Genomic DNA, 15,071 nt, shown 5'->3' with positions numbered 1-15,071 from the left:
TGAGTTTTAGCGCATGTACTTTGTCCCTCTGTGTCCTCCACCCTAGTGCTTTTACGGAGGAGATTTTAATGTGTTGCAGGGTGGCTGGGTTTTCCTTTATATTTTCGTGGTCAACCAGAAACTGTAATCTGCTTCCTTGTTTTACTCTCTTCTAAGTGTTTCTGGCATCTCTCTGTTGTTCTCTTGTCCTGTTTTCTTCCTTTTAGTGCTGCCTTTCGTTCTTTCTTGTGGTCTTTTCTTGTGGCCTTTTCCTTGATTTCCAAAAAGCGTTTGATAGTGTCAGCCATGAGTTTTTAACGAGAGTGCTTACCACTGTCGGCTTTAATAATGATGCTCGACGGGTCTTAACTCGCCTTTTCACCGGTAACAGTGTCTCGGTGATCGTGAACGGTCACTCTGCCCCCGGATATCGATCAGACGGGGTTTACCCCAGGGAAGCTCCATATCCATGTGCCTTTTTGTCTTGTTCTTAGACCCCTTACTTCGCCGCCTCGCCATGCAATTACATGGCTGGACTATATTGGGGGAACTTTTTTCGGTCCGTGCATACGCCGATGACGTCATGGTTTTAGTACGACATGTCGATAACATACCGAGGCTTAGAGATACCTTTGATTCATTTTGTCGTCTTGCTGGTACTCTCATTAATGAGCGTAAATGCACGTTCCTACCGTTGAGAGGCTTCGATCCTGTCGACATTCCTCGGCGACGGTCGTCAATCACCATAAGACCTTAGGGATCTTAGTGGATCGCAATTAGATCAAAATGGCGACACTAAATTGGCGTGAGGTTACGAGTCGTGTTCACGGGTCGGGCTGAACATGAACGCCGTTCCCTTAGCCTCCTTCACAAGGTACGGCTTTTAGAAACCTATGTCTTCAGTGAAGTCTATTGCGTTGTGCAGGTCTTCCCGCTTCCCGCGATGATGGCCCGCAGACTGAAACAGCTGTCTGGTCGATTCCTTTGGGGCTGCCATATCCTTCGTGCCCGGTATGAAGTAGTGGCCAGGCCTCGAAAGCTTGGAGGATTGGGTTTTTCCGATATCAAAATGAAGACATCCATCTTATTTGCCTGCCGCAGTGTTTTAACCTGTACGCGGGCTCCGCATTCAGTTACTTCTGTTTACTTTCCCAGCTCCGTCCGGTCTGTCTCAACCCTCCTGTTGATGTTGGAGGGATTAATCCTAAATTGCGGCACATTCGCGAATACTTTCTAATCAACGGTATCCTAGGCGTTGATACATAAATACGGATCTTAGCCAAACCTGCGGGTGGCACAGTTATATTTGACAATGTTTTTTCCCCTGTGGTGATGCTGTGTTCCGAGATGACAGGGCCTCTGCTCACACAGCTCGCATCGTCCAGGACAGGTTTTGTGAGGACGAAGATGAATATTCGCTTGTCCGCTGACCACCACAGTTATCAGATCTCAGTATTACTGAGCCTTTGTGGTTTACTTTGGAGGGAAGCGTGTGTAGCATGTATCAGCCTCCACCATCGTTACCTCAACTTGTCACTATTTTGCAAGAAGAATGGTATAAGATTCCCTTTAAAAACGTACAGTACAAGTATTGAATGTCAACTATTTAGCAAAGCGAATGGTATAATATTCCCTTTAAGAACGTACTGGGCATGTATTGAATGTCAATGCCGTTCTTACACAGTATTACGCATGCTAATGTGGTGTGTTTTATGTGCATCCGTATTTGTGGCCAACCATGTATTTTTAACTGCAAACCTCTGCATTAGCAGACAAGACATATTAATACCAAAGGCGCACACCATCAGTTCCATTGCATGTTGAAATGGAAACAGCGTTTTCCGTTATCTGTCTCTTGTTATTCAATTATGCGATAAATCAGATGAAAAAAATGCCAGTACCATTGTTATACAAGTTTCACAAACCAGAGATGACTGAAGTTCCGTATATGACTACAGTGTTTTAAGTATTAATTGACTTTAAGCCATATTTCTGTCAGCACTCCTCGTTAGAAGGAGAAGTTAAACGCGAAGCAGAGGAATTTTTTATTAATACAACCCCCACAAGGACTGGGTTCAGGTGCACCGGGGAATGTGCATACTGAGGGGTTGTACTGTCAGTAATCCATTTTTCATGGGCATCGGCGATGAGATGCCGCTCAGGAGGCTAGTCTGTGCATCCTCTGCCTTTGCTTCGCAGGCAGTAACTGTGCTGTATCAAAGGTGAAGAGTGTTTGCAACATCATTCAAGGATGCAACCAGGCCCCATCGATGAGTACGTACTTCTGCTGAACAGTTGCAGCCATTTGAACGGGGTCGCATTGTGGGCCAGTGGGAAGCTGAATGGGCGTATCGATACATTGGAGCACATGTTAGGTTCATGTATCGGCGGTGTGTTGCTGCTTTCAGCAGTGGTATGTGAAACACTTCCACAACTGTAGACAAAGTTCTGGACGTCCGCGTAGTATAGACACACGTCGGTATCGACGCTTTGTGCAAGACGTGGTGACCGACCGAACATCATCCACAGATGAAATCCGGGCATATGTTGAACCTGGTGTATCACAAGGGATCGTTGGTAACTACCCAATTGCTGCGGGATTACCACTGTTGTGAAGCTGTGCACTGCAGTGGACGGCAGTTAATGTCTCTTCTTTCGCGTTTTTAATCGGTCCTGAGGCTACAATTGCACTCGGTCCACTCGAGCGAATACTACCTACTGCTGCGGTGCCTTGCGCGCGTTTGAAACCTTCATCCTGCTCAAATCCGTCAAAGGAGCGACATTATCAACTGTCCTCAGCGATGGACAACTGCACCACAAGGTTAAGATCACGTGTGCCTCTGGCCAGACCACGACAGTGACACCACGACACCGCCAAGTATGGCTACTCTGGTACGGTAAAATTGTAGAGTGGAATGGTGCTGTGTTGTCTTCAGTGATGAGAGTAGGTTTTGTCTGTATGCGAGGGATGGACGTACAAGTGTGTGGCTGTATGGCGTAGACCTGTCGAGCTGCTTATTTCAGAGAGTATTCGCTCACGACACCCAAGTCCCATCCTCGGGTTCGTGATGTGGGAGGTCAGCACTTACATCTTTCGCTCATACTCGGTATCCCTGCTAGGTAAAATAACCAGTACCCGATAAATTGCAAGGGTAATTATCCTCGTGCTCCTGCTAGCTCTGCGGCAGAAAGGTGATATGCTTTTTCAGCAGGACAACGCACATCCACATACGGCAGCAGCTACGCAACGCGCTCTTCGTGTTGTACAACAATTGCCTTGGAGAGCAGTATCATAAGTTCTCTCGCCAACTGAGCACGTATGGGACATGATGAAGCTGGAACTTAATCGTTTTCCATGGCTTGCAAGAACTATTTCCGAATTGCAATAAAAGGCGCAAGATACGAGGGTTGTCCAGAAAGTAAGCTCCGATCGGTCGCTAAATGGAAACCACTAGGAAAATCCGGTAAAGCTTTGCACAGTTGTGTTGGGCAGTGTCTCTAGTATGCCCGGCGATTGTGCCGCGTTGCTGTTTTCGGTTGAGTGAACGGTGAGCACGTAAAGATGCATAGGGAATAGTGTCTCCCGCCAAGTATGAGGACCTTGTTAGAGATTTCGCCTGTGTCTTGTAGCCTACATAACACAACTGTCGAGCAGTTCCTTCCACATGCCAATTCTCGGCCGCACACTGCAGGGGCAATGAAGACGCTCCTGCAGCATATCCGATGAGAAGTGTTTGATCATCCACAATACAGTCCATAATTGGCTACCCCTGAGTCTCAGCTCTGCTCACAAGAGCCGGTGGCTATGAAGACAAAATTGTTTTCCACAGACAACGAGCTGCTGACCAGTGCAGATAACTGGCCGAAAGCACAGGCGACTGCTTTCTATGACGAAGATATTCTAAAGTTGATACAACACTATGATAATACTCGAAGTTGTAGCGGCGGCTATGTAGAGGAGTAGGTGGAAGGTGTACCTAACAGTTGCAAATAAAACATTTCTGACTTTCACTGTCGTTTCCATTTCGCGACCGATCGGAACTTACTTCCTGGACAACCCTCGTACTTGGAACAATCTGTCGCTGGATGCCATGTTGCATCTAGATGATGTTTAAAATCGTTCAAATGGCTCTGAGCACTATGGGAATTAACATCTGAGGTCATCAGTCCCCTAGAACTGAGAACTACTTAAACCTAACTAACCTAAGGACGTCACACACATCCATGCCCGAGGCAGGATTCGAACCTGCGACCGTAGCGGTCGCGCGGTTCCAGACTGTAGCGCCTAGAACCGCTCGGCCACCTCGGCCGGCAGATGATGTTTAGCATGCGAGAATACATGCCTGCGTTTTCGCCACAGGGGGGTTCACTGTGCAATGATGCGACTGTCTGAGCACCCTTTAATGTGACATGTGTTTTTCATTTGGCCTGAACTTATCATTTAGTCCTACAATGATGAGCTACATGTCATCTCACTTGCAAATAAAATGAACTTGTCCATGTGGGTTTAACACTTTTTTCGTCAGTGTAAATACTTAAATACATAGGTAAGAAACTTAGAACTCGTATCAGTATTGAGCACAGCAGCCATCAAGGAGCGTGGGAAAAAATATTACAGAAGAGAGTAAGATAATTACCTTGTATTCTGTATGTCTGCAAACAGAGTTTGTACAATTATTAGTTTCGTAGCCTCAGCACGATATAGAAGTTTTATTGATTTTACACTCTAAGACAATAAAAAACAACGTACCATGAACAATTGATTACAGTTTCAGAGAAATTGGATGATTTATTAAAGACAAACAGGTTCACAAATTAAGCAAGTCAGTAACTCGTTGGTCCATCTCTGGCCCTTATGCAAGCAGTTGGCATTGCTTGATAGGGTTGTAGGATGTCCTCCTGAGCGATATCGTGCCAAATTCTATCCAACTGGCGCTTTAGAGCGTCAATTTTCAGAGCTGGTTGGTGGGCCTTATCTATAATGCTCCAAACGTTCTTAATTGGAGAGAGAGCCTGCGAACTTGCTGGCGAAGGTAGGGTTTGGCAAGCGCGAAGAAAAAGCAGTAGATACTCTCTTCCTTTGCGGGTGGGCATTATCTTTCTGAAATGTAAACCCAAGATGGCTTGCGATGAAGGGCAACAGAACGGAGCGTAAAATATCATCGACCTACTGATGTTCTGCTAGGATGCCGCAGATGACAACCAAAATCGTCGTGCTATGAAATGAAATGACACCCAAGACCATAACTTCTGGTTATCGTGCCGTATGGCGGGCAACAGACAAGATTGTACCCCCCGCTGGCCGGCCATCTCCAGACACGTCTCCGCTGGTCATTGGGGCTCAGTTCGAAGCGGAACTCAGCAATGAAGACAATCCTACTACAGTGAGTGAGATTCCAGCCGAAGGGCCCTACTCCACCGCAGCGGGCATGTTGACGTACAGCGTCCAATGGCAGTCGAAGAATGGGTCGTCGTGAGCTGAGCCCCCTTTCCGTAAGACGCCTATTGATGGTCCTTATGGTCACTGAGGCACCAATTGCACGTTGGATCCCTGATAATGATGAATCCGGGGCCTCTATGACAATTGCCCGGTCCTCAAATTATGTCGTCTCTACAGGTCGACCGCTTCCCTCTTGACGCTATGTTCAGCCTTAGTTCATCCATTCCTAACAACATCGTCGAGTAGTGGCATCGCTCCAAATCAAATGTCGAGCGATTCGTCGATTACTTCAACTGTCTTTTCCGAGCTGTAGTATACGTCCTCTCTCAAATGCTGACATCCGGGTATATTGTTCACGCACCTGTCTGCGAGGCATAGCTATTTTCCAAATGAGTACACAGATTGAAATTTGCAGAAAGTTTATGTCCTGGTATCGACATGTCCCCTGTTAACTGACCTTGCCAGAGGCGCGGTGAAGTTGCGCTGCAGCGTCACACATTCATCTACCGGCCGAAAATGTTTACAGTCTTGCAGTTTTCGTAGATCACTATATGAATATCGATTGGTAACCAATTTAAAAAACTTGCTCGTGGTGCGTCCTTCTTTTTGTCTTGGCGTGGATTATAGTACATATTTTCGTCTCTTTATTGTATTTAATAGTGTCGTCGAAATCTATTTCATTTTGGAACTTTTCTTTCAGTTGAATGAACAGGATGGATAGTCTGTCTTGAGACACTGTAGGATGAAGATAGTTTTTTATTAGTTTCAGTTCAAAGAAAGTTCTCTCACATTGTGTAACTCAGACAAAAATGGCAAAGAAGTACTGCATTATAAGTGAAATATAGGGCAATCATTCAGTGAAGTCACACTCATCTATAAACTGAAGAATTTCTTGGGCTATCCATCTAGCAGCAACGTCCACACTCGTATCGGTTGCACACATGTACCTAAGATGCCTTTTTGATTCCTGCGGCAGATGCTCCTTATCAAACCCATCAAAATTTCTATCAGATTCTCCAGTGCTACAGCCAGAGCGTCATCAGAAGCTTCAAGCATAAATTTTCTTTGAACAATTTGGAAAATTTGGCTATTTAGTTTATATCCGTGTATCGTTATGACGTTCATTGGAGAAATTCATCTTGAATCGATAACCAGCGTCATGAGCTCATTCACCCAGTACATCGACTCATTTCATTTGGTGCCAAAAGTAACAGCAATATCTATCATTGCAGTTCTCAGCTGGGTCCACTACTCCGTAAATGTCATATAAGGACATAATATATTATGCTATGAGACCAAGACGCTGCTATGTTCAATTATATTTTTATAACAATAGGGCTATTTCGGCATGTATTTCCATCTTCAGGTTATATTGGGCGGTCTTGATATCCATATGATATCGCAAACAAATGGCTCTGAGCACTATGGGACTTAACATCTATGGTCATCAGTCCCGTAGAACTTAGAATTACTTAAACCTAAATAACCAAAGGGCATCACACAACACCCAGTCATCACGAGGCAGAGAAAATCCCTGACCCCGCCGGGAATCGAACCCGGGAACCCGAGCGTGGGAAGCGAGAACGCTACCGCACGACCACGAGCGATATCTCAAACGCTAAACTGCTGCTTCGTTACTAAATATAAGTCTGAAGTTAGACTTGTTTTGAATCTGATTAAAAAAAATTTCTGGTTCTCGTGGGGCCTCCAAAATCGAGGCCCTAGAGATCTGATGCGCCACACACCCCCCACACCCCTCCCCCTCCAACCGGGATCAGAGGCCGAGGGCGGGCCGCCCCCTCCACCCCCCTCTTAGTGCTTCATTGGGTTTTACTTCTTTTCTTTTAACGTTAGTCACGCCATGTCATTATTAGACGTTTTATTGGTTTCTGACGTCGTACCAGAGCAATTGGTAAGTGGTTCTCTCGCACGTCGTCGTTCTCTCTGAAAAAATAGTTACTTCCATAGGTCACTGTGTTTGGACGTGCGGAGATAGTAGGAATATCACGGCAGCTGAACGACGCAGTGACAAAGCAGAGAGCGGGAATAGCGGAAGCCACATATCTCACAGTAGGAACCATTCTGCCGCCGTATCGGCCCAAGCTACCCCCGCCCGGCGGTAATACACAGCTGCTGAAGAGCTCGGTTGTGAATCATCGAAGCTGTAGAACCACTGATGTCGTTATGTCACTGTACGTGAAATTCCAAAGAATTCGTTGAGTGCCCATCGTCTCCCATATTTACTAGTAAATGATGCAAGACATCTTAACCACGCTTGTGAGCTGACGAGTTTGTTGTTGCAGTCAGTATAACTAACTGTGTTACGATGTAATTATAAGACGGCTGAAACTCATGTTACTTTTTTCCGCTGGATATCAGTGTCAGTAGGAAATCTTTATGAAATATGTCATTCTGTATCCTGAACATATAAAAAACGTCAGAATAATTTCAAGTTACTTACTGCCGAAACGATAATTAAAATGAGAAGAAACTGATAATCATATTAAATGGGCACCTTAAGATATGTTCCATTTTCCAAAGCTTGGCAATGAGCAAAGAATGGTATTGATCATGGTCTATCAATATTAATGATACTGTCCTTTTGCTGGAATAATCTGTGAAAATATCTAAACGTTCAAATCAGAATTGAGAAATTAAATAACAAAATCTTTTTTCACTTATAGTGAGGAGCTTTTTCCCTGCGTTTAATTCAGTTTAGTTAAATGCACCGTGTTTAACGAAATCTACCGGATATGAGTCTTCACATATAGACAATGGTTTTACTTCCGTTTATTTCAGTGAATTACATTCACATAATAAAATTTACGCGTTCTAAAGTAGTACTAAAGGTAACACAATAATTTTGTAAGGTGAAAGGTATTCAACTAGAGTTTTAAAGCATGATCTTGTTCGTAGCAGCGTTCATTTTTTGTGGAAACCTTTTGAAACTGAATGTTGTAGAGAATGTTCAGTACTTTAGGACATGCTCGCACCATAACGGTAATTTCCGTGTATGAAATTCACAGAATGCATTCTGCTGTTTCTTTGAAACAAATTCACGATTCCAGTCACGTTTTATAGTGTCTTATTTTGTTACTTATGCGAGAATTTTGGTTGTAGGTGTATTTGGCAAATAGCAGTCCAAGCTTCGCCTGTATTGCTTTATTTAGTTCTTTATCTAATCGACTGACTTACAAAAAATTATCAATTTTACATTTTCTGTTACTCGTAACTTAGGTCGGATTCTTACGTTTTTGTTGAATTTGGTTTTCCCACCAGATATTTGACTGTTGTGTGACTTTCTGGAGTTTACATGTTCAAGTTCTGTAATAAAATTAACTGAAAAAAAACTTGTAATGGCTCCTGTAAAGTTCTAGTAATTTTTTCCCTCTCCCTTGAATACAGACAATAGTTGTCTTTTGATGTCATAACGTTTTTCTCATTTTTTTCTAGACTCTTATTAATTTCTCCAGAACATAGTTAGCAAAAATCCGACGATTTAAGTTTCTGACACTTATCCTTATACAGAATTTTCCACTGATTTCTCCCATGATTTCACTTCAGATTTTGGAACTGTGAGTGTCTCTTGATTAAGTTCAATACCCCATGCCATGTTGACTCAACACATTTTTTTCTATTGAGTTTTTCAAAGGTAAATGTTATCGCGTGGTTTTTATTTCACATAGCTCTGTCTTTTGGTATTGATTATAAATTCCAATCTTTTGGTATTGATTATAAAGTCCAAATCTGTTATGGACAAGACCTTTCGTTTTCGGACCCACATTAACTTTCTCCCTTTTGTTAATCTACTGTGTGAATGTGTGTCGATCTTAAGACAAGACGCTATATCTGACGACTACAAGAAGTATACTTTTGTAGTTGCTCGTGTTCGTCTTACCACCCTTTTTGTGTAGAGGATGTATCAATGCATGTTTTGAATCCTTTGGGATCGGTTATTTATTCCAAATTTTTCCGACATACGCTCAGTTCCTCACTTGGTGTCCACATACATTTTACTATCCCCAGTTGCTCCGTCCACATTCGACGTTTTCATAACAACCATCGCTGTATTCCAAAATAATGTAACCCAGAAGGAACTGAGTTACAATGACCGTCGACACCCGCAGGGGGTCCACAACTCTTTAGTGGATGCGTGCGTAGCGAGCACGGGACCCCGAGCTAATGTGGCCCTCCTTCCTTTCCAGGCTGCATACCTTCCTTTTCTGCATCCTTCCTCATCCCCCATCTTGGCCCCCCCTCCTCACCTCCGCCTCTTTCCTTCCCTTTCTCCTACTCTGGGAGTATGTTTTTTGCCTACGTCCGGAGACGGATGCTCGAAAATGTAACACGTTCTTCACTTTCTCTGCATGCCAGTCTTTGACCTTCCTTTGTCCTTCTCTTTTCTTACCTCTTCTCTTTACCCTTTTCTCCGCTGCGGCGTTTTAGACCTTTCTTCTTTCCTTTCCCTTTCTTTGTTTTTCCCTTTCTTTTTTCCTCTCTGTGCATGTCTTAAGGCCGACCCATGCATTTCCATGCGTAGCCAGTGACGGGGTAACGCGTAATTCCCCGCTCTGGGTAGACAGGTAGGACATGTACGTACCCCATGGTAATGGTCAGGCCTAGGGAGGGGTGATTACCCGAGCTGATACCTTCCGAAAGTGCCGATTGGTCCCTCCGTCCATTTCTCGGGAGGTGTGACCTGAGGTGTGAACGATCACCAAAGGTGGGAGTGCCCTCAGAGAGGGCCCCCACAAGGGAGGAGCGCGCCATCGGAGATGCCGGTAATCATGGGGGATACTTCCGCAATGGTTTCCTCATCTTCTAGTTTGTCTGCTCACAAGCGTAAGTTCAATGAGTCTCAGGCACAGACAGTTCTTCCATCATTGGCACAGTTCCTTGTTGTTTCTCGGTCTGACGAAGGTCACGACTTCTCCACGGTCCACCCTTTCATTATTTAGAAAGGTGTCGACGCAATTGCAGGTCCTGTAAAGTCTTGTTCCAGATTATGAAATGGCACCTTGTTGTTAGAAACAGTCAGTGCCCTCGAGGCACAAAAATTGCTGCATACTTCACTGCTACACACCTTCCCTGTCCGGGTGGAAGTGCACCGCACTTTAAATTCCTCACGTGGGGTCGTTTATACACGCTCCCTCGACGGATTGTCCGACGAGGAAATTCAACACTACCTGTGTGACCAGGGCGTAACGGCTGTTCATCGAGTCATGAAAAGGGTTGACACGAACATCGTTCCAACCCGTACTGTCTTCTTGAAATTTGACAGAGTTCAACTCCCATCGAACATAAAAGCGGGCTATGAGATAATTTCCGTTTGCCCTTACTTCCCAAACCCTACGCGTTGCTATCGGTGTCAGCAGTTCAATCATACCAGCCAGTCCTGTTCCAATACAGCCAAATGTGTTACGTGTGGCAAGGATGCCCATGAGGGTGCTTGTCCACCTCCATCCCCTCGTTGCATGAAGCGTATGGTTGACCACGCTGTTTCCTCTCGAGATTGCCCCATTTTTAAAGACGAAAAGCTCATTCAGGAAATCAGAGTGAAGGAAAAGGTGTCGACCTTTGCTGCTCGAAAATTATTCGCTAGTCGAAAGCCCACTGTGCCTCAGACAGGTAAATACAGCACTGTCCTTGCCTCTCCTCGGCTATAAAAGCAGGCGGCCACGCAGACTTGTGATCTCACCTTTAGTGCCACGGTCGTCAGATCGGCCAGGGCAAAGATCGCCCGTTCAACCTCCCCACTTTCGCCTGCTCACTCTATGACTCACCCTTCATCGGGTTCTGCTAAATCTCGAGCCCAAAAGTCACACACATGGACTTCCAAAAAAGAGCCTACTCGTGAAGATTTTTTACATACCCCAACTTCACGACCATCTGTTCCTCCTTCATCTAAACATCCTGTTTCCAAGAAGGCTAATAAGAAACCCAGTTCCTCTCCTTCTCCACCACGGCGTGTCTCATCTACGGCACCACCTGGCGGTAGCCGCCCTCGGCCGTCTTCCGTGTCGCCGAGGCGCACTGCTGGCGTCCGATCAACCGGCCGATCGCTGGTGGCAGGAGCTGCTCCTGAACAACCTATGGATCAGGATCTTCTGCCTTCGGCTGAATGCCGTTACACGCTGTCGGTCGAAAGCTCTGAGGAGTCGTGAATTGAGGGCAACCTTGGTCACATTCTTCCATTTTCCGTCCACCCTATGTGCATTATTCATTGGAATATCCGCGGCATTCGAGCTAATCGGGATGAATTGTCGATCCTCTTACGATCCTACTCGCCAGTCATCTTCTGTCTTCAATGAAGAAAGCTGCGTCCCCACGACCGCTTTGTTTTCCCCCATTTCCAGTCAGTCCGATTTGATCTCCCCTCTGTTGAAGGCACTCCAGCACATGGAGGACTCATGATTATTCTCCATGATACTCTCCATTATCACCCAGTCCCCTTAAATACTTCCTTCCAAGCTGTCACTGTCCGTCTTTCCCTTTCTGGATGTACCTTCTCTCTTTGTACTGTATACATTCCATCGTCCACACCAATGGCTTGAGCTGATCTCCTTCATCTTCTTGGTCAGCTTCCACCCCTCTATTGGCTGGTTGGGGACTTCAATGTCCACCACCCGCTTTGGGGATCTCCTCATCCTTGTCTGCGTGGCTCACTATTGATAGACGTCTTCCACCAAGCCGATCTTGTTTGCCTCAACGCTGGGGACCCTACATTTTTTTCTGCCTCCACGACAAATTTCTCTCATTTGGACCTTTCGGTCGGTACTGTTCCGCTAGCTCGACGCTTCAAATGGTTCGCCCTTGCTGACACACACTCGAGTGACCATTTTCTAGGTGTCCTCCGATTGCAGCCACAACTGCCATATATGCGCCCGCGACACTGGAAGTTTGCCCAAGCCAGTTGGACACTTTTTTCGTCTCTAGCGACATTCGATGACCGTCACTTTCCTGGCGTCGACGATGATGTCACTCATATTACAGACGTTATTCTTACAGCAGCGGAACGTTAAATACCTCGCACCTCCGAATTGCCCCGGCGTCCCCCTGTTCCTTGGTGGAACGAGGCTTGCCGTGACGCAATACGTGAGCGGCGACGTGCTCTTCGCGTTTTCAGACACCATCCTACTTTGTCCAACTGTATCCGCTATAAGCAGTTCCGTGCGCGAAGCCGTCGCGTCATCCGCGATAGCAAGAAGGCAAGCTGGGATTTTTTTACTAGTTCATTAAACGCCTTCACTCCCTCCTCGGAAGTTTGGAGTCGGAATCGACGGTTTTCTGGAACGCCTAGTTTCTCCCCGGTCTCTGGGCTCACTGTCGCGCATGATACATTAGTGGACCCTGTCGCAATTTCTAACTCATTGGGTCAACACTTTGCTGAGATTTCGAGCTCTTCAAATTACCCGCGAGCGTTTCTCCCGAAGAAACTTGCAGCGGAAGTGCAACCTCTTGCTTTCTCCTCTCAAAATCGCGAAAGCTATAATACTGTTTTCTCCATGCGGGAACTCCAACATGCACTCTCTTCTTCTCGCTCCTCCGCCCCAGGACCGGATGGTCTCCACATCCAAATATTGCTGCATTTATCATACCATAGTCTGCGTTACCTCCTTCGCCTTTATAATCGAACTTGGACCGACAGTACTTTTCCCAGACGATGGCGGGAAGCTATCGTCGTTCCTGTTCCGAAACCTGGAAAGGACAAACATCTCCCCTCTAGCTATCGCCCCATTTCTCTCACGAGTAGTGTATGTAAGGTTTTGGAGCGTATGGTGAATTGCCGTTTAGGTTGGTGGCTGGAGTCTCGCAGACTTTTAACACCTGCCCAATGCAGTTTCCGAAAGCATCGTTCTGCAGTTGACCATCTTGTTGCTCTCTCCACTTATATCATGAACAATTTTCTCCGGAAACGCCAAACAGTAGCAATATTTTTTGATCTGGAGAGAGCATACGATACCTGTTGGAGGACAGGCATCTTTCGCACACTGTTCTCTTAGAACTTTCGAGGTCGGCTGCCCCTTTTTCTTCGCGAATTTAGGGCAGAGCGCACATTTAGAGTGCGGGTGAACACTACTCTCTCCCGTACTTTCTCCCAAGAATACGGGGTACCCCAGGGCTCCATGCTAAGTGTTGTACTGTTTGCCATTGCCATAAATACAATTTTGGATTGTCTCCTTCCTGATGTCTCGGGCTCCCTCTTTGTGGACGATTTTGCGATCTACTACAGCTCTCAACGGACCAGCCTTCTTGAACGACATCTTCAAGGATGTCTCGATCGCCTCCACTCTTGGAGCACCGCAACAGGCTTCCGCTTTTCTCCCAGTAAGACCGTTTGTGTTAATTTTTGGTGTCGTACGGAGCTTCTTCCACCTTCCTTACATCTAGTGCCTGTCAACCTTCCGTTTTCGGACGTCGCTAAATTATTGGGTCTTATGTTCGACAGAAAACTGTGCTGGTCCTCCCACGTTTCCTATCTTTCGGCTCACTGTCTGCGATCCCTCAACACCCTCCGTGTCCTGAATGGTACCTCCTGGGGAGCGGACCGAGTGGTCCTCCTACGCCTCTATCGCGCTTTAGTGCGCTCGAAATTGGACTATGGAAGCATAGTTTACTCCTCCGCTCGGCCGTCTGTTCTTCGGCGTCTCGACTCTATCCACCACCGTGGATTACGTTTAGTGTCTGGAGCTTTTGACATCAACCCTGTGGAAAGCCTTTATGGTGAGACTGCTGAACCTCCGCTGTCCAATCGGCGAGCTGTCCTTCTGAGTCGTTATACTAGCCATCTGTCTTCCATGCCTGCTAATCCGGCCGATGACATTTTTTTCGACGCCTCCTTGGATTTAGGGTATGCAGGCCGCCATTCCTCCCTACTACCACCGGGAGTCCGCTTCCGTCAACTGCTCCATTCTCTTTCCTTCCGCTTTCCAAAAACTTTCTTGACAACTTGGGGTACAGCACCGCCTTGGTTCCGTCCCCGGACCTGCCTGCTCCGTGACCTTTGTCAGTTTCCCAAGGATGGTACCCCTTCACTTGTTTATCGTCGAGAATTTGCTGCTCTATGTGCACAAATGAAGGAAGCCACATATATTTACACTGATGGCTCAGAAACATCGTTTGGTGTAGGGAGTGCCTATATTGTTGACGACACCCCAAATCGATTTCGGCTTCCCGACCAGCGTTCGGTTTATACTGCGGAGCTTTACGCTGTTCTCCAGGCTGTCCAATACATCCGTCGCCGTCAGCAGATACAGTATGTTATCTCTTCAGATGCTCTCAGCTCTCTCCTCAGTCTCGAAGCTCTCTACCCTGTCCACCCTCTGGTCCACCGGATTCAGGACTGCCTCCACTTGCTCCACTTGGGGGGCGTCTCTGTGGCGTTCCTCTGGATCCCAGGACACGTTGGTATCTGTGGAAATGAGGCGGCCGATATAGCGGCCAAGGCTGCAGTCTCTCTTCTTCAGCCAGCTATTCGCATGATTCCCTTCGCCGATCTACGGAGTGTTTTACGTCGTCGTGTTGCTCTACGGCACGCACATTGGTAGAAACTTCCCAATTATAAATTGCGGGACGTGAAAGCTCTTCCGTGTGCTTGGACCTCTTCCTCCCGAACGTGTCGTCGGGAGGAGGTAATTTTAACTAGATTCCG

This window comes from Schistocerca piceifrons, chromosome X, assembly GCF_021461385.2.
Source record: "Schistocerca piceifrons isolate TAMUIC-IGC-003096 chromosome X, iqSchPice1.1, whole genome shotgun sequence".
NCBI classification, from domain to species: Eukaryota; Metazoa; Arthropoda; class Insecta; order Orthoptera; family Acrididae; genus Schistocerca; species Schistocerca piceifrons.
The sequence above is the reverse complement of the archived record's forward strand: the minus strand, read 5'-3'. Positions refer to the sequence as shown.